The sequence below is a fragment of the Cetorhinus maximus genome, chromosome 2 (assembly GCF_964194155.1).
Source record: "Cetorhinus maximus chromosome 2, sCetMax3.hap1.1, whole genome shotgun sequence".
Classification (NCBI taxonomy): Eukaryota; Metazoa; Chordata; class Chondrichthyes; order Lamniformes; family Cetorhinidae; genus Cetorhinus; species Cetorhinus maximus.
The window spans coordinates 202,159,666-202,175,599 of NC_135880.1; the positions used below are offsets into that span (position 1 = coordinate 202,159,666).

Sequence of the window (15,934 nt, forward strand, 5' to 3'; positions counted from 1 at the left end):
GCATACAGCTAGTTCACCAGGCTCCATGATCCTGATGTAGTCCTCCTGCACGTTGTTAGCATGGGTGATCTAAGAACCTGTCCTGGTGAAGTGTGAAGGACCCTTAATGCATCACGGAGAGTGCTGGTCACCGCTTGGATGGTCAGAGATTAGTGCGCTGCATGGATGCCCGAAACCCCACCACCTCTGCCCCACTTCACCTGATTGACTGGCAGCAGCCTTGCCCATCTGCATGCTGTGCTCTCATCTCAGGCATTCTCCTAACCCGCACTGCACTCTTAGCTTGATCCTTGGGGGAGACTGATCCAATCTGAATGATGACATTGCAAGGGGCTGTGAGCACCTCCACCAGTGACAGCTCCATGGCCAGTTTTAGCAAGGAGATTGTACAATGTGTGCAATTGTCCAACTGTTCTGCAGTGCACTAAAACGTTCATGACTTTGCAGTCTGTATGGGGGGGCAGTGGTAGTGAAAAGCTTTGGAGCACTTGGTGGCACTTTGAGTGGGCAGATAATCCCGAAGCCTGACTCCAAAAACATCAATGTGGCTGTGCCTGAACTGTCTGAGTTCCAGAGCAATGGTCACTTTGTACAGGTGTCCCTAATGCGTGGGCGCTTCCCTCGGCCACCCCCTATCCCGAAAGCTTGTGCTCTATATTCAAAGGCAGGGCTGCCTTTAAACCTCCCTCCCCCAACACCCTTCAAGCTTGAAGTCCAACAGGTGACCCTACGAGCGCTGCACAACGTTACTGTGTACTCACCTCTGAGTTCCTCCCAAATTGCAACCTCCCAAGTGCACGCCTTTAATGTGCTGTTGTGAAACACGTCGTCGTGCTTTCCTGCCTACGTGGACGGACAATCCAGTGGAGTTGGGGCAGGGTGGGGGGGGGAGTGGGGGCAGGGAGGGGTGGGGGGAGTGGGGTGGAGGGGGGAGAGGAGGGGGTTATGATTCCAATGGGCTGGCCTGGGCCTAATAATAGTATGTAGATGTATTACAATGAGGTTCCTGATGTCCAATGGTGGGAAATGCTGAGCGGACAATCACAAACTGGTTTCATGCCATGTTGTCCACTCATGCCACTGAACATGACCGACGCTGGTGGGCATGGAAAAACCCGGCCTAGACAAATCTGAACAGGTGGGAACCTCTGGAAGCTCCTCTGGCCACACCTCACCAAAAGACAGTTACAGAATCTCTGAAATATTTTACAGTATTGCTCAACATTTTGTACAAAATATCTTAATATTTACAGTTGCACAAATGGGAACTAATTTTGGGTGAGGATCTGATAACAGTCTGACAAAAAAAAAATGATTGTGTGTCCCAAGCTTGGATAGAAACTGTGACACAATATAAAGCATTCTTCTCCTCACCCCACCCTAAATCCAGACAGGTAGGTGCAAGTGAGCACTAATCTATCATCAGTTAGTGCTGACAGCGAGGACTGAACAAGCTCCGAACACTCACTCAACCTGCAGGCAGAACAAAAGGTAAGATTCCGGCACTGCATCTTTGTTCAGTTTAAAATGGAAAAGCCAAATCTTCTTCCTCTTCTAACTCACATGTTAAAATGTGTCCAGAATCAGAAAATACATTAAAGTGGAAATTATAGTCACAGGATAAGAGTACCTGATGTAGGTTCCACTGGAAATAATGAAATCCACAATGCATTGCCTCAGACTATGAATACAGTCTTTGTTTTATTAGTTGTGTTTCGTATGTGATCGCTGAAAGTAGTTCAATTAAACTCAGCAGAAGTCTTATGTTGTTTCTTCTAAAAGTTGTTCACAAAGGCCAATAAACTAAAATTGTCCATTAGTTTGAGGAATTTGAAGGGTTTGAAGAATACTTGTGTGATCAGAAACATGAGTACCTTGTGAGTTGTACATTTTAAGCCAAATCATTTATTTTCAGATTTTAACAGGCTTGTTTTTTTGTACTGTTTTTAAAAATGTTTTAAAGATATACTATACTTCCATATAATATTTGCTAATTATAGGTAAGATGGGTGTAGGAGCAGAAGAACCTGTGAGTGTATGCACATAAGTCTTTAAAGGTCACCAGACAAATTGAGAAGACTGTTTAAAAAGAAAACATGTGGGATCCTTAGCTTTATAGATAGACACATGGAGGACAAAAGCAAGGAAATTGTGTGAAACCTTTATAAAACACTCATTAGACCCCAGCTACAGTATTGTGCTCAATCTGACCACCATACTTTGGGAAAGATGTCAAGGCATTCGAGACAATGAAGAAGAGATTAACTAGATTGGCTTGAGGTACTTCAGTTATAGAGAAACTGGAATTTTTCTTCTAAAAGCAAAAAAAAAAATTAAGGGAAAATTTAACAGAGGTGTTCAAAGTCTTCAATGGTTTTGATAGAATAAATAAGTAAAAATTAATTCCAGTGAGAGAAGGGTCAATAGCCAGAGGACAGAGATTTAAGGAACCAGAGGTAACATGAAAGCGTTTTTAGCAGCACATTGGTTTGATTTGGAATGCACTGCATTGGAAAGAGATTCCATAATAACTTCCAAAATAGGTTAATGATTTAAAAATGAATAATTTATAAGGATGTATGGAAAGAACAATGGAGTGGACTAATCTCAAAGAGATGGCATAAATATGATGGACTGAATGGCCTTCTGTGCTGTATCATTCTATGATTGTATGAGGGTTAGATTTTTATTTGGCATATTTTTATCATATCCCTAGAATAATATTTTATTTTTGTTGCCTTGTTAAACAGTGCTAAGAGGAAAGGTTCATCATGTCAGCTTCTTGATTTTTTTTTGGTCATGCCTGTAGAAAATATAAGGATTCTGTTCCTCCGTAATTGTAGCTGGGTATGACATTAGCGCAATACTGCAGGGGAGTAGTAAAGGTGGGTCAAGCACATATTAAAATGAAGCATCAAATGTTCATGATACATTTAGTTCTTTCAGAAGCACTGGCTTTGTTCTTGTTAATACTGATGTCAGAGTAGTGTTGGTGACTCATTAATCATGGATAAAAAAGAATCAACAAGCCCCTTTTCTCATGGCAGCTATTTAAATCTGCATATTATCTTTCACATGACAAAAGATGCCAATATTCTTTACGAGACAAAGGGCAATGTGTAGGGTTCCCTGCAGCTCTGTTAGTAAGGCTTAAGAGTGTTGGGTTCATCCCATTAAAGGAGGAGTGTCCACTTTAGGTACAGGAACTGCACCTGACAGATCTATATATGTAGATTGCTCTTTGAAAATTTTGTTTTTCTAACCTGAGAAGCCTCTGCTATTCAAATTCTTAAACAAGCCCAGGCTCGTCAGGGTTCGATCATTTATATGCTTGCGAGTTTCTAGTGAAAATATTAAGTTTTTCATTCTTGAATATCCCAATCCTTTCACTGTTAAAATAGTTTCAAGAAAATTATTTCCACTTTGCTTTTCGTGTTGGAAGTCTTGTTTCCTCCCATTAGCAGACTTGCTTTTTTCAATGTTGGTTGAATAAAACTTTATACTTTCATGATTTAGCTAAAGTAGCCTGAGGGTAATGCTGACATTCACATACATGCTGCCTCACAGTAGTATGAGATTGAGTTGTGACTGCAGTTTTTCACCCAATAAGTCAACGTTCTTCCTTTTCCCTCTGAGAGAAGAAACAGCAAGATGAAGGCAAAGTGACTTTAGAGAATGGGATAAAAAGAACATGATGCTCATTTTGGCTCCAATCCCCATCTTTGGCTCATGGATGCCAGGAAACTTCCTTAATTGAGTCCTTTATATGTGGTGAGGTAGTTGATTTCAATGAGGACAACTATAGCTACCTTACAATTGATCACAACTTCCTCAGGATGAAAGGTGAAATGTCTAGGGATCTTACGTCTGATCTCTATTTGGTAATAGCTGCTGTTCACTGTGGAATCCAGATGAGTCCAAGATCTGGCTTAAGTGTAATCTTTTCCATAGTCGATTAAGTTGTTGATGCTCACCATCAACATGGGTTATATCCACCTGAGTGAGGTGCCTGAGGGTGTCCACTGTTTGTGGAACTGTATCCGTAAGGAGGAAAATAGTAGAAAGGAAGCTGAGTAGTGTGGTGCTTGCCTCAACCAACTAGACCATCCCCACAGGCAGAGGTCTTCTAGACATTTTGGTGATATGAAAGAGATGTAGCGACTGGGGTTGTGGGAGGGGGAGATCGACTACATTAGACAGGAAGTAACTGATATTAAATATAATTCAGAATAAATTGATGCATTAGAAACCTAGAGAGCAGGGGAGTGCAGCCTATGTGCTGGTGAGTGGATTTCTTTAACGTTGAGTTTTTTCATGAGAGCGGGAAAATGATCATTTATGCCAGTGTAATTTAAGTGCAGATCATTTTATTCTTTTGGGTGCTGCTGACATGAGATGTCTATTTCAAGAATGCCCTTTCCTTTCGGGTGACAATAAGACATCTCCGCAAATAGTAGACCACAAAATCTACCTGAAAGAACGTCATCATTTGGCATGGTCCCTTCAGTGCCATGACCTATTGCAGTGAGAGGCCAGTATCGATAGTCCACAATATTGAAAGAAACTGACATTTGCCATGGGTCATTTGGTTTTAGTGCCAGCCCTTGGTGTTGTTGATATGGGTGACCAGAAGCTACACTTGAAGAAGTGCACAAACTTTAAGATAGAGGAAGGAAAGAAGTTACATAGCATGTTGCCCATCCACAGGACATCATGCAACACTTCACAGCCAATGGTGTACTTTTGCAGCATGGGTGTTGTTCTAAAGGAAACAGGGCAACTAATTTGCACAAACTGTATTGTCAGAACAACCAAATCATCTGGCCATTTTTTAGCTGCTGCTTGTAGGATAAATATTAGTCATGACGCTGGGGAGAACTGTCCTGCTCTTCAAAATAGTGGGATCTTTTACATTCACTTGAGATGGCAGTCAGGGCTTCACTTTAATGTCCCTTCCTGAAGGTGGCACATTCAACAGTGCAGCTCAACCTTGGTACTGCACTGAAGTGCCAACCTAGATTTTGTGCATGTGTTTTTGGGACTGGCACTTGAACCTAAAACCTTTTGACTCAGAGGCAAGGCTTTGAGACACAGCAGAAAGGGTAGAGGATCTCTGTCAAATAAATATTGAAAAAAAGTGTATAAAACTTATGGCAAATTAACATATCTGGGAAATGCCTCCCCTCACTTGGATGGCCAAAATGAACGTACTCCATTTCCTAGCTACCGATTCCATCCCTCACCCTGGCAACAGTCTGAGATTAAGCTAGTCGCTTTCCAATTCGCCCCTGTCCCAGCTTGTCTACTGCTGAAACCCTCATTCATGGCTCCTAATGACTGGGCCACACTATTCCAATGCACTCCTGGCTGATCTTCCATAAAAATGAGGTCAACCAAACTTAGATTCCAGTGTCTTAACTTACAGCAAGTCCCCTTCCCCTATCACCCATGTGCTCACCCAAGTGAGTTTATATTGGCTCCCGGTCAAGCTTTAAAATTTTCATCCTCGTTTTCAAATTCCTCCATGGCCTTGCCCCTTCCTATCTCTGTAATCTCCTCCAGCCTTAAAACCCTCCAAGATACCTGTGCTCCTCTAACTCTGGCCACTCTTGCATTCCCAGTTCTAACTGTTCTACCACTGGTTGTCATGTCTTCAGTTACTTAGGCCCCAAGCTCTGCAATTCTCTTCCTACACCTCACTCCCTTGTTACCTCGCTTTCCTCCTTTAAGATACTTCTTAAGCCTACCTCTTTGACCAAGCTTTTAGTCATCTGACTTAATTTCTCATTATGTGGCTCAGTGTCATTCTTTGTTTTATGATACTAAAATGGCACCTTAAAGATGCTCTATACATTCAAGCTGTTATTGTTGATAACTTTGTGTTTGCAAGCTTGAGCTGTTTTTGTGCGTCTTGTAATATTTCAGAGTGTGGATAATGCCATATCACAGTTGAAAGTAATATTCTTTTGCATAAATATTTGTGGTCCTTACTGGAGTGAGCTGATGTGAAGCATTGAGGAGACTTGCAATGTCATTTACAATATTCTCTTGGCAACAACTGGCAATAGGAGCTACAATGGTAAAAATATCTTGTCTTATGATGATTAATATACATGTATTCAGGATTTAGTGCATAATTCAGGAGATTATGTGAAAACGGAAGTTGTTTATTCAACTGTAGAACCTGTAGTTGCACTGGGTTCAGATTGAAGGGGTAAAATATTTCCCTTTTGAGTTCATTGTAAGATTCTTTGATTAAGGTTGGGTGGTCTTTTTTTTTAAAACCTTTTTGCAATTGATATGTCCAGAAAGTAGAAAGTAGGTTCTCTGACATATCTGGAGAGTAATTTAGCATTCACTACACCAGGTTCCCTGCACATTGAATGATGCAAGTTGGGCAGGTGACTGAACCAGCTTGCTTGGCCCTAGGTTTTTCGACTGGTCCCCAGACATATAACATTTCCTCAATTTCAGGCAGACTGGAAATGTTACTGGGTCTGATTGGAAGGGGGTATCCCAAATGTATATTTCCTACATATTTGTTGTGGGTGGACTGTGCCTCATCAACAGAGAGGGTACTTTTCTTTGTAACTGGTAATGAGAGCCATGCAAACTTGCTCATTCTGAGTGGGTGGGAGGAGGGTGTGCTGTATTTTCTGTTTTTTTCTTCTGTATAGGTATGCCCACAAATCACTAAACTGAGTCCCCTGGGATCTTGAGACTGATTGATTGAGTTCTTAGTGACCTCCCAAGCTAATTGCACGATTTACTAGTTTGTGGACGTGAACCATTGCACACAGACGCCTAATTTGGCACACTTGGGTTGCATTAGAAAGTCAACAATAATGGTTAATTGTAACTGGAATGGTCGGATTAGTTCTTGATGAGTGGTAGGGAGGTTATTCTTCTGAGGTTGTGGTTAAGATACTGGGGAGTAAAACTTCCTCTGGTCACTGTGTACTGTGACATCATAAAAGTGTTAAAGTTTTCCTGTTACATACTTTGGCTAAAATCATAACACCTTTTGAAAGGACACAGTCACAGTATCTCTAGAAGTATCTAACAGAGGACATCTTTACATATGCAGTTATGGCATTGCTTTGTAGATAAACCAGGGGACTTCCTGTCCCTTTGTTAGCCCACCATAAAGGAAGTTTTACTCTGCTGCTTACCTCTACTCTGACATAGAACTATGTGATGCGCTTTTTTAACTAGCTATAAAAAATGGCAAGTTTACCATTTCTTAACATCGAAGTCCTTCATTTCAAGCAGCACATGTTTCACCTCATAAAATCTGAATGATTTTTAAGAGCAGGGAATGTGATACTTATGGACAAGGAAGGCCATCCAGCCCATCACAAACATCCATCTGGATCATCCTACATTGTTGCATCTAAATATTTCCAGCTTTTTGTCTCTGTACTTCTGCCCATTTTGAGTATTGATCATTCTTTGTGTGTAAAAGAACATCCTGATAATTTCATAGATCGTGATATATAAGTCACCCTCAGAAGCTTTGAACAATCCTTTCGAAAACAGAGGTTGATTTATATGCTGAGAATAAAACGTAAACTGGTTGCTGTAGGTGGGTGCTATTTTGAAATGTGTGGGCATGTCTATAACTCCCATGAATCTCCTTGGGAACATGCCTGTATTGCCCTACTTGATCTCATGCCTCAACGTACAAGCGAGTATCATCCGAAACATGATAAGCTGAAAAATGGGGCATTGACTTACATGCCAGATCAATTTACATGCCCCAATCTGTGGTATTCCTAAAGTTACTTTTTGCTAGTTTAAACCTGTGCCACATTGTTCTAATTTTACTGGTTGTTTAGAGTATTATTTTATCTTAATCTTTTCTACAAAATTGACCAATCTATTTACTGTTTTAAGATTACATATGAATTGCGTTCTTTCTGAGCTTAAAGTCTCTCCAATCTTCCCTCATAATTTAGATACCGGTCTTCAGATCAGGCATGTGGTTCTTCTCTGCACTGTCTCTATTGTTTCTCAGTGGCTAGACAGGCCATAGTGCTCACTCAATCTGTTTAGCTGACCAAAGCATTATACAGTTTGATCATCACTTCTTCTGGCTTGTATTCTACTATTTCTATGCCCTTTAACACTGTGTTGATCACTGTTCTCAGTTAGCTCAAAATGTTGAACATTAAGTCTTCTAAGGCTATTAGATCTCTTTCTATTTTATCCTTAGATGTATGTGCAACATTTCACACGTATCGGCATTAAATTTCATCTACCATTGGCGGAGAAAAGCAAAGTTGATGTTTCGAGTCCTCATGACCCTTCAATGAGGACTCGAAACGTTAACTTTGCTCTTCTCTGCCGATGCTGCCATTTTTGTTTTGGATTTCCAGCATCCGCAGTTTTTTGTTTTCATCTACCATTGTTTGGCTTACTTGCATTTTCTATTTAGTGTGTTTGGTAGTTTTCTGACTCCATTGTCCCTCCTAGTTTGCATTTGCAAATTTAATTAATTTGCATTGTGTTCTGGTACCCAAGTTGCTAATGTAATCAGGAAAATTTATGTAAATTATGAATAGCTTTACACTTCTTTATGAGTGTTGTCACTCAGCACAATGATATGATTCCCCTAACCCATTATGAGTAACTCTCACTAGTTATCTATTTATACATTGCGTGCTCCAAATTCCTCCTGCTTTGAATGTCATTAGTAATCTTTAAAACATGTTTTGGAAGTCAATATAACAGCAATGTAAGATTCACTAAGATAAAAGTAAAAAACTGCGGATGCTGGAAATCCAAAACAAAAATAAAAATACCTGGAAAAACTCAGCAGGTCTGACAGCATCTGCGGAGCGGAACACTGTTAACGTTTCGAGTCCTTATGACTCTTCAACAGAACTAAGGAAAAATAGAAGAGAGTCCAATTTTCACTTCCTTAAAGCAATTGAGGAAATTGAAAATGCAGGATGTTCACCTGATGAATGTGTGTTGATTGCTATTTACCAAGTTATTCTTGTACAGATTAGAGAAGAAAGCCTCTAAGCCTTGTGAAGATATTTCTTAAGATTACTCTGTTGAATAATTCATTATTTTATGTGCAACAGAAGTTAGGATAATGGATCTGTGGTCTTCTGTATTGTCACTGTTTTTGAATCTGGGCACCACATTTACCTGCTTTCAATTGACTGGCCATTGTTCATTGACTCCCTCAAAATGATTGTCAGCACCTTGCAAACTTTATAAATGATACACAGGGCTGGATATTACCGTTTTTGTGGAGTGAGGGAGACAGAACAGAAAGTGAGTGATCCGCTTGCTCCTCTCTCCACTGTCTCAGCTCGTGGAATCAAGCATCAGACGGCCAATTAGCAGTGCGAAGAGGGACTCTGTGCTCAATCTGGAGTTTAGGCCGGGATGTCATGTGGCAGAGGGGTTATACTATGAACAGGGAGTCGTTCACAGCTACAAATTTAAAGGCTCCCTGTTCACTCAATCTCTCCTTATTTCTTATGGAAGGCTCAAGAAAAAAACAGCTGAAGTCCAAAATCATACGGACGCTGTCACCTTCACCAGCTGACCCTGCTGATACATGCAGCCATGATCCCAGTGACAGGCCTTTTCTTCCACCCTGTGTCGCCTCGTCATACCTGCCATAAAACACTCCTAAACCTTTTCCTGTCCAATGTCCGAAAAATGCAGTGGGCAATGAAAATTGCATACATTTGACTCTTTAACAAGTTTAATAAACTGTTAATTGGTTATTTCAAAATGGCAGGTGGGCTTCCAATTTCCATGTCCGCTCACCTTCCATTATATCCAAGACTGACTTGTTGACACTGTACACTGACCCGACGTCATTACGCCATATTTCATGTTCGCACTGGCAGGGTGGGTGAGGGGCAGCCCAGCAAATTGACAGCCTTAAAATCCATCCCATTCTGATTTTATAATGAGGTTAAATGGCTTTTTATTGCTTCAAAGGCGGAATTTTTGCTGCCTCTTGGATTTATTTGTTTTAAGCCTTTTCAGCTTTTCTAAGGGAAGAGTTTTCCCCCCGTCGGGAGGGAAGTGCAGGAGCGGGCACGGGCAGGCGGGCCTCCGATCGGCGCCCCCGATAGGGGGCATGCTGCCATTTTACGTGGGCGGGCCAATTAAGGCCCGCCCAGTGTGACGTCCGCCAGGGAGCGCTATGTGCTTCCTGTGCGGACAGGGAGGGGGGATTCCCTCAGCCGAGAGTGTGCTCTTTCGCATATGTGCACTCTCAGCCGAGGGAATCCTCCCCAAATTTAAAAATGTTAAAGGTACAAAAACAAAATTTCCCTGACATGTCCCCTCATGCGACACCGTCACATGAGTTGAGACACGTCCATCACTTTAACTCAAACATTTATTAAAATGTTATAAACCTTCATGAAAACTCATCCCGCCCGTGGATGAGGTTTCAGGCTTTTTCTGAAGCCCGCCCGCCAACCCTAAGGTTGGACGGGCAGGTCCATTAATGAGGTTAATGGCTTTTTAAGTGGCCTCAATTGGCCGTTGACAGGTCGGCACAGCTGATTCGGCTGCGCCCCCGCCGACCTGAAAATGGAGATGACGCAGGGTGACGTCAGGCGGAATCCCGTGTCAGCGAGGGGACCCGCCTCCCGCTCTCTGAGTCGGACCTGGACTTTGGTGGAGCAACTATAGGCATTTTGAAAATGAGGTTCCGGTACCTCGACAGGTCTGGACTGGGCTACAGTCCCCAGAGGGTGTCATGGTATCATTGTCACTTGCTGCATGCTTCACAACCTGGCACTACAATGGGGAGAGGACCTGGCTGAGGAGGAGATGGAGGAGCTGCGATGAGGAGGACGTTGAGGGGGCTGACAGTGTTGAGGTCCTCAAAGGCGAGGATGTCTGCAATGAGGCCATTGCACTGGCTACATGAGGCAGATGCACTTGGGAGGCCCTCATAACAGCACAATTTGTGGAGGATGATGACGAGATGCACCGAGGACAACTCTGATATCCTCACCTTGCACCTGGAAACGATTGACTCCTGTGTGGCTGACGGCAGTGCACATACCCCCAGTGCTCAGGGTCATGTCATAGAGACGCAGCAGAGTCCCTAATAGTCGCCAGATTCCAGGAGGATGATGGCGCAGTGAGGACACTCCATAGATCTTCACATTGCCTCTGTGAATTTCTGACTCCTATCTGGTCAGAGGGGGGGTAGGGGACTTCACGGTAGATGCCCACAGTGTCCAGCAGGTGCCCAAGGGAGACATTGCTAAATTTGGGGGCAACATGTTTTCTCCCTTTGGCAGCCAGGGCGTTGCAGCAGCTTCCAATGCCTTAGGCAGTGCTAGCCCTATGCAGGGGCCCCCTCTAAATCTGGCGCCCGGATTACTGAAGGTCTGAGGTGACAATGGGGGCTGGAGAATCAAAGGCTGTCCTGCCAGCAACCCGGCATGTTCCCCAGGAATGCATTATTAATGAGGTGGGATGCACCGGGAATGGGATGATACAGCGCGAAAACCCATCATTGCAGACAGCGGGTAAAATGTCCTTTTTTCTGCCCACTACCACACTTTTTGCAAATCTTGGATGATTCCACCCCACGTTTCATAGATTGAACAAATGTTATTTTGTCAAATTATTCTTTTGTGGAATGTGACAGGAGACAAAATTAAAAGTAAACAGAAAATATAACGTAATTGTGAATAACCAAATTCGGAAATAACTACTTTCCTTCAATAGCACCTTCCAAACCCATGACCTCTACCAATTGGGGCAGCTGATAGATGGGAACACCAACACCTGCAAGTTCCCCTCCAAGTTACTCACTATTCTGACTTGGAAATATATCACCGTTCCTTTCATTGTCACTGGGTCAAAATCCTAGAACTCCCTCCCTAAGTACACTGCGGGCGAACCTACACCACATGGGCTGCAGCTGTTCAAGAAGGCAGCTCACCACTACCTTCTCAAGGGCAATTAGGGATGGGCAATAAAAATGCTGGCCTAGCCAGCAACACCCATGTCCCGTGAAAGAATAAAAAAAGGAAAAGGTTATTTATACTGTAAAAGATTCCTTTCTGCATTGTTTTAAATGCAGTGTTAACCCATTGCATAAGTTTCAATGACTTTGTCAAATACATTAATATGTTATTACTTTTATGCACAATATGCTCTCAACCCATTGACATTAATTCACATATAGGCCACATACTTAACGTACACAACAGGCAGGTTAACTTTTATTCTAACAGCTTTAGAACTACTTATGTTTTGGTTTTGCATAGTGGAGATTCTTGTTTCTCCTTTGAATTGCACTAGAATTATTTGCCTATTTGATCAGTCTTTGACAGAAAAGAGAGGCTAAATTTAAGTTGGTGCTTCAAAAAATACTCTCTTCTTTTAAATCTAATGTTTAATTTGGTATTGATTATTATTCACATGGTTGTTAAATAGGGAATACCCAGATATAAATGTTTAAATTAATTCTTGTTATTTGGGTGTTGCTAGGATGTATTGCCCATCCCTAACAGTTGCCCTGACAACTGAGTGGTTTAGACCTAGGCCACTTCAGCAATGATAAAGGGACAGTGAAACTTATTCAAGTCAGGACATGTGTGTGATTAGGAACGATGATAAGTTTGATGATATTTTTAAAGTACTGAAAACAAGGTTTGAAAAACGAGTTTCAGTATATTTACAGATGAATCACATTAGTTTGGGAGACACTTGGATTGATTTGATTCTCGGCAGCATTATTCAAAGATAATGATTCTTTTTGAATTTCAATCACCAAACAAATTGTCATGTGGAGTTTCCTTAACAATGCATATTAATCTATTAATTTCCTAATTTATGTATGCTGGGCTATGAACATGCACTAATGTATTACTCATTCCCATAAATTCTAAATTGAGTCACACCCTTTGTTGGTAAATGTTTTGACAGCTCCTTGACAACAGGACACCTTATACAAATAATTTGTGGTTGATTCTCACAACTAGTAGGAGATTTAATGGGACAATAGTCTTTTCTCACTCTGCTTTTCTTCAGCTTTAGAGATTTTAGAGACAAAAAAATACCATGACCAGAAAGAGAAAATAAATGAGATGAAGGGATTAATCAAGAGGGAAGAACTGTAACATTTAAATACACAGCTATAGTAATGAAACAAGATACCCAACCGGAATCTGAGCTGCAGGAATGAGCAATTCTTTGACTTGCAAGCTGACAAACGTTTTTTTCTTTTTCTCTGTCTTCATGTCTTTCCCTATTTCTTTTTCTCTCTCTCTCTCATGTCTACACATAGAAAAAAAAAAATTAAATAATACTTCTCCCAAAGCATTGCACACTGAAAGTCAAGTGTAGTCTTCAGGTGAAGTAGAGTTAGAGGATAAATTCTAAATAGACCCAGATGTACAATTAAATGGATTCAGTTCCAATTTTAAACAGGTACATTCTGTTTTTGTTTTTGCATTGGGGTGAGTGCCACTGAGCCCGCCAGTTTCCTAACAACCTTGCGCTAATCCTGATTTTTAACCTGTTCTTCTGATTCTTGCATCATTCCCTCCTCCTCCCTGCCTACATCCTGGCTGAGTTGAATTATTGTTGATAATAAAATATCAAAACCTGTGGGAATTTGAGAACATATATGTTCCTCTACAAGGTAGCAAAGAACAAAAGAGAACGGCTTTTGTTTATCCCAATTGCTCTAAACTAAAGCTATAAATACATCCTCAAGATCCCATTTGAGACAGAGGTGAGGAGGAATTTCTTCTCTCAGAGGGTTGGTAATGTTTGGGCTTCTTTTCCACTGAGGGAAGCGGAGGTTGGCTCACTGAATATATTCGAGGCTGAGGAATTGAAAACAATGAAACTGAGGAGCTGGAGTGTCACCACTAGCAAAAGGATGTCATAACCGTGTAACACATTTACTTAATGTAACAAGCATCCGCAGTATTCTGCCCTTAATTTTGAAGATACAGCTATACCCTGTTTTTAGTACTAAATAGTGTAGTTTTATTATCAAGTAGCTAAAACATAACTAACCATTTATTCAATTTAAGTACTGCCTCTCCCATTAGAATGGGAGCCAGATGCAAAAGTTATTTTTGTAACCATCTGTATAGTTACCAGCTGGGTGAATCAATGAAAGGGCTGTTTCCCCATTCTCTAGAACTTTCAGTTTAGATTTTGGTCTCCCCCGACCTCTAGCTCCACAGGAAGAGGGAGACTGAGGCTGAGGACCCATCCAGGAATGGAACAAGCATATCTGCAAATCAGGAGGAAAATTAGCACAGGCAATCTGGTCATTTTAAGGGATGAAACAAATTAACATGAAGAAATTGATCTTGCACCAATATGCCGGCTATTTCATATAATGACGTAAGAAATAGGAACAGGAGTAGGCCATTCAGCCCCTTGAGCATGCTTCAGCATTCAATAAGATTATGCTGATCAGATTGCAGCCTTAACTCCACTTTCCTGCCTACCCCTTATGCACTCCTCCCCCTAACCCTTGACGCATTTGTGAACCAAAAATCTGTCTAATTTAACCTCGAATATAATAAGTGAGCCAGCCTCCACTTCCCTCAGTGGAAAAGGATTCCAAACACTAGCAACCCTCTGAGAGAAGAAATTCCTCCTCACCTCTGTCTTAAATGGAGTCTTGGGGATGTATTCTGTAGCTCTAATTTAGAGCAAAATAAAAGATGTTCTCTTTTGTTCTTTGCCACATTGTAGAAGATTTATTCCCACTGTTTTTGTTTATTTCATGTTTAAATTACGTACTGGGGGTGAAAGCCTTGGGTTGGGAATGCATCGACTGATATTGTATTTAAGTGGGAAACTTGTGTGAATGTAAGTAGATTTGATGTAAGTAGCAGTTTCCAGGAACAGATCTACTATTTGAAATGGGATAGTCCTGTAGTGTCCCATATAAATGTGGATGTAGGGATTTACAATAGAACAAAATCACCAAAAAGAAAATAACAAAAACATGCCAACAGGGATTAAGGTTTTGTGGACAGGAAGCTTGTGGACATTAGGGCCTGGATTTTCATGCCTCCATCCACGTTGGAATGGAGGTGGGGGATTTCAAATTGGTGGGTGGGACCCAATTCTGGGATTCCTGCACCTATTGTTATGGCTCCAGGATAAGGCAGTGGGTAGCAAGCCCACACTCAGTACACGTGGCCTTGCCTGCTCTGTTGCAGAGGTGGGCATTTTAGAGCCCCCCATTATTTTCATGGGTTTGGGACCATTTTGTTTGGACACATGGTTCATGGCACTTCAGAGTATCTGTGAACCTTGGGGGAAGCCTGTTGTGGAATCAGTAACCTTTTGACAGGCAAGTTTAAAAGGTTTTGCCAACTTCTACTGTCATAATTAGATGCTGAACATTAAGTTAAATATGTTTTTCATGCAGTGATTTGTCATAAGGCTCTATCCTTAAAAGGTTGGTGACCATTAAATTGACCAACAGTGTCTAAGTGTTCACATGCATTAGAGTACTTTACCTAGTGGATAAAGGGCTCTTCTGTGTTCAATATTATTGAGAATCTGACTTTAAGTGACATCTGGACATTGTACTTTCACCTTCAGATTGATATAAATTTCAAAGCCCTTTTGAAACCTAAAGCACTCTTCCAGTATACATTATGGGCAGAATTTATGAGATGTATAATAACACAGACAAGTCTTTGAAATGTTCATGAAACTGTAAAAATAAGCAAGCAGGCATTCAAAACCTCCATGAAAAAAAACTACCCTTCTTACAAGTTCAGAAACTGCCAAAGAAATACAGCTAATCATACTTTCATTGCCCTATAATGTGGATTATGAAGGGGGCATTGGTTGTATCCAGAGCGGATGGGGAAAATCGAGGGGCTATGGGAGTATGGAGGAGTCATATGTGTATTAGAGTTACATGGGGTGTATGGAGAGTGTA

General features: G+C 41.4%; 1 protein-coding gene across 1 annotated transcript in view; it reads left to right on the plus strand.

Moving 5' to 3' along the window:
* The first annotated feature begins 1,340 nt into the window (after positions 1-1,340).
* LOC144669303 (otoancorin-like) overlaps positions 1,341-15,934 on the plus strand; it is a 102,358-nt gene continuing 87,764 nt past the window's right edge. The window contains exon 1 of the mRNA XM_078531664.1: positions 1,341-1,491. The gene's annotated coding sequence lies outside the window, so the exon portion shown is untranslated. The remainder of the gene's footprint in view (positions 1,492-15,934) is intronic.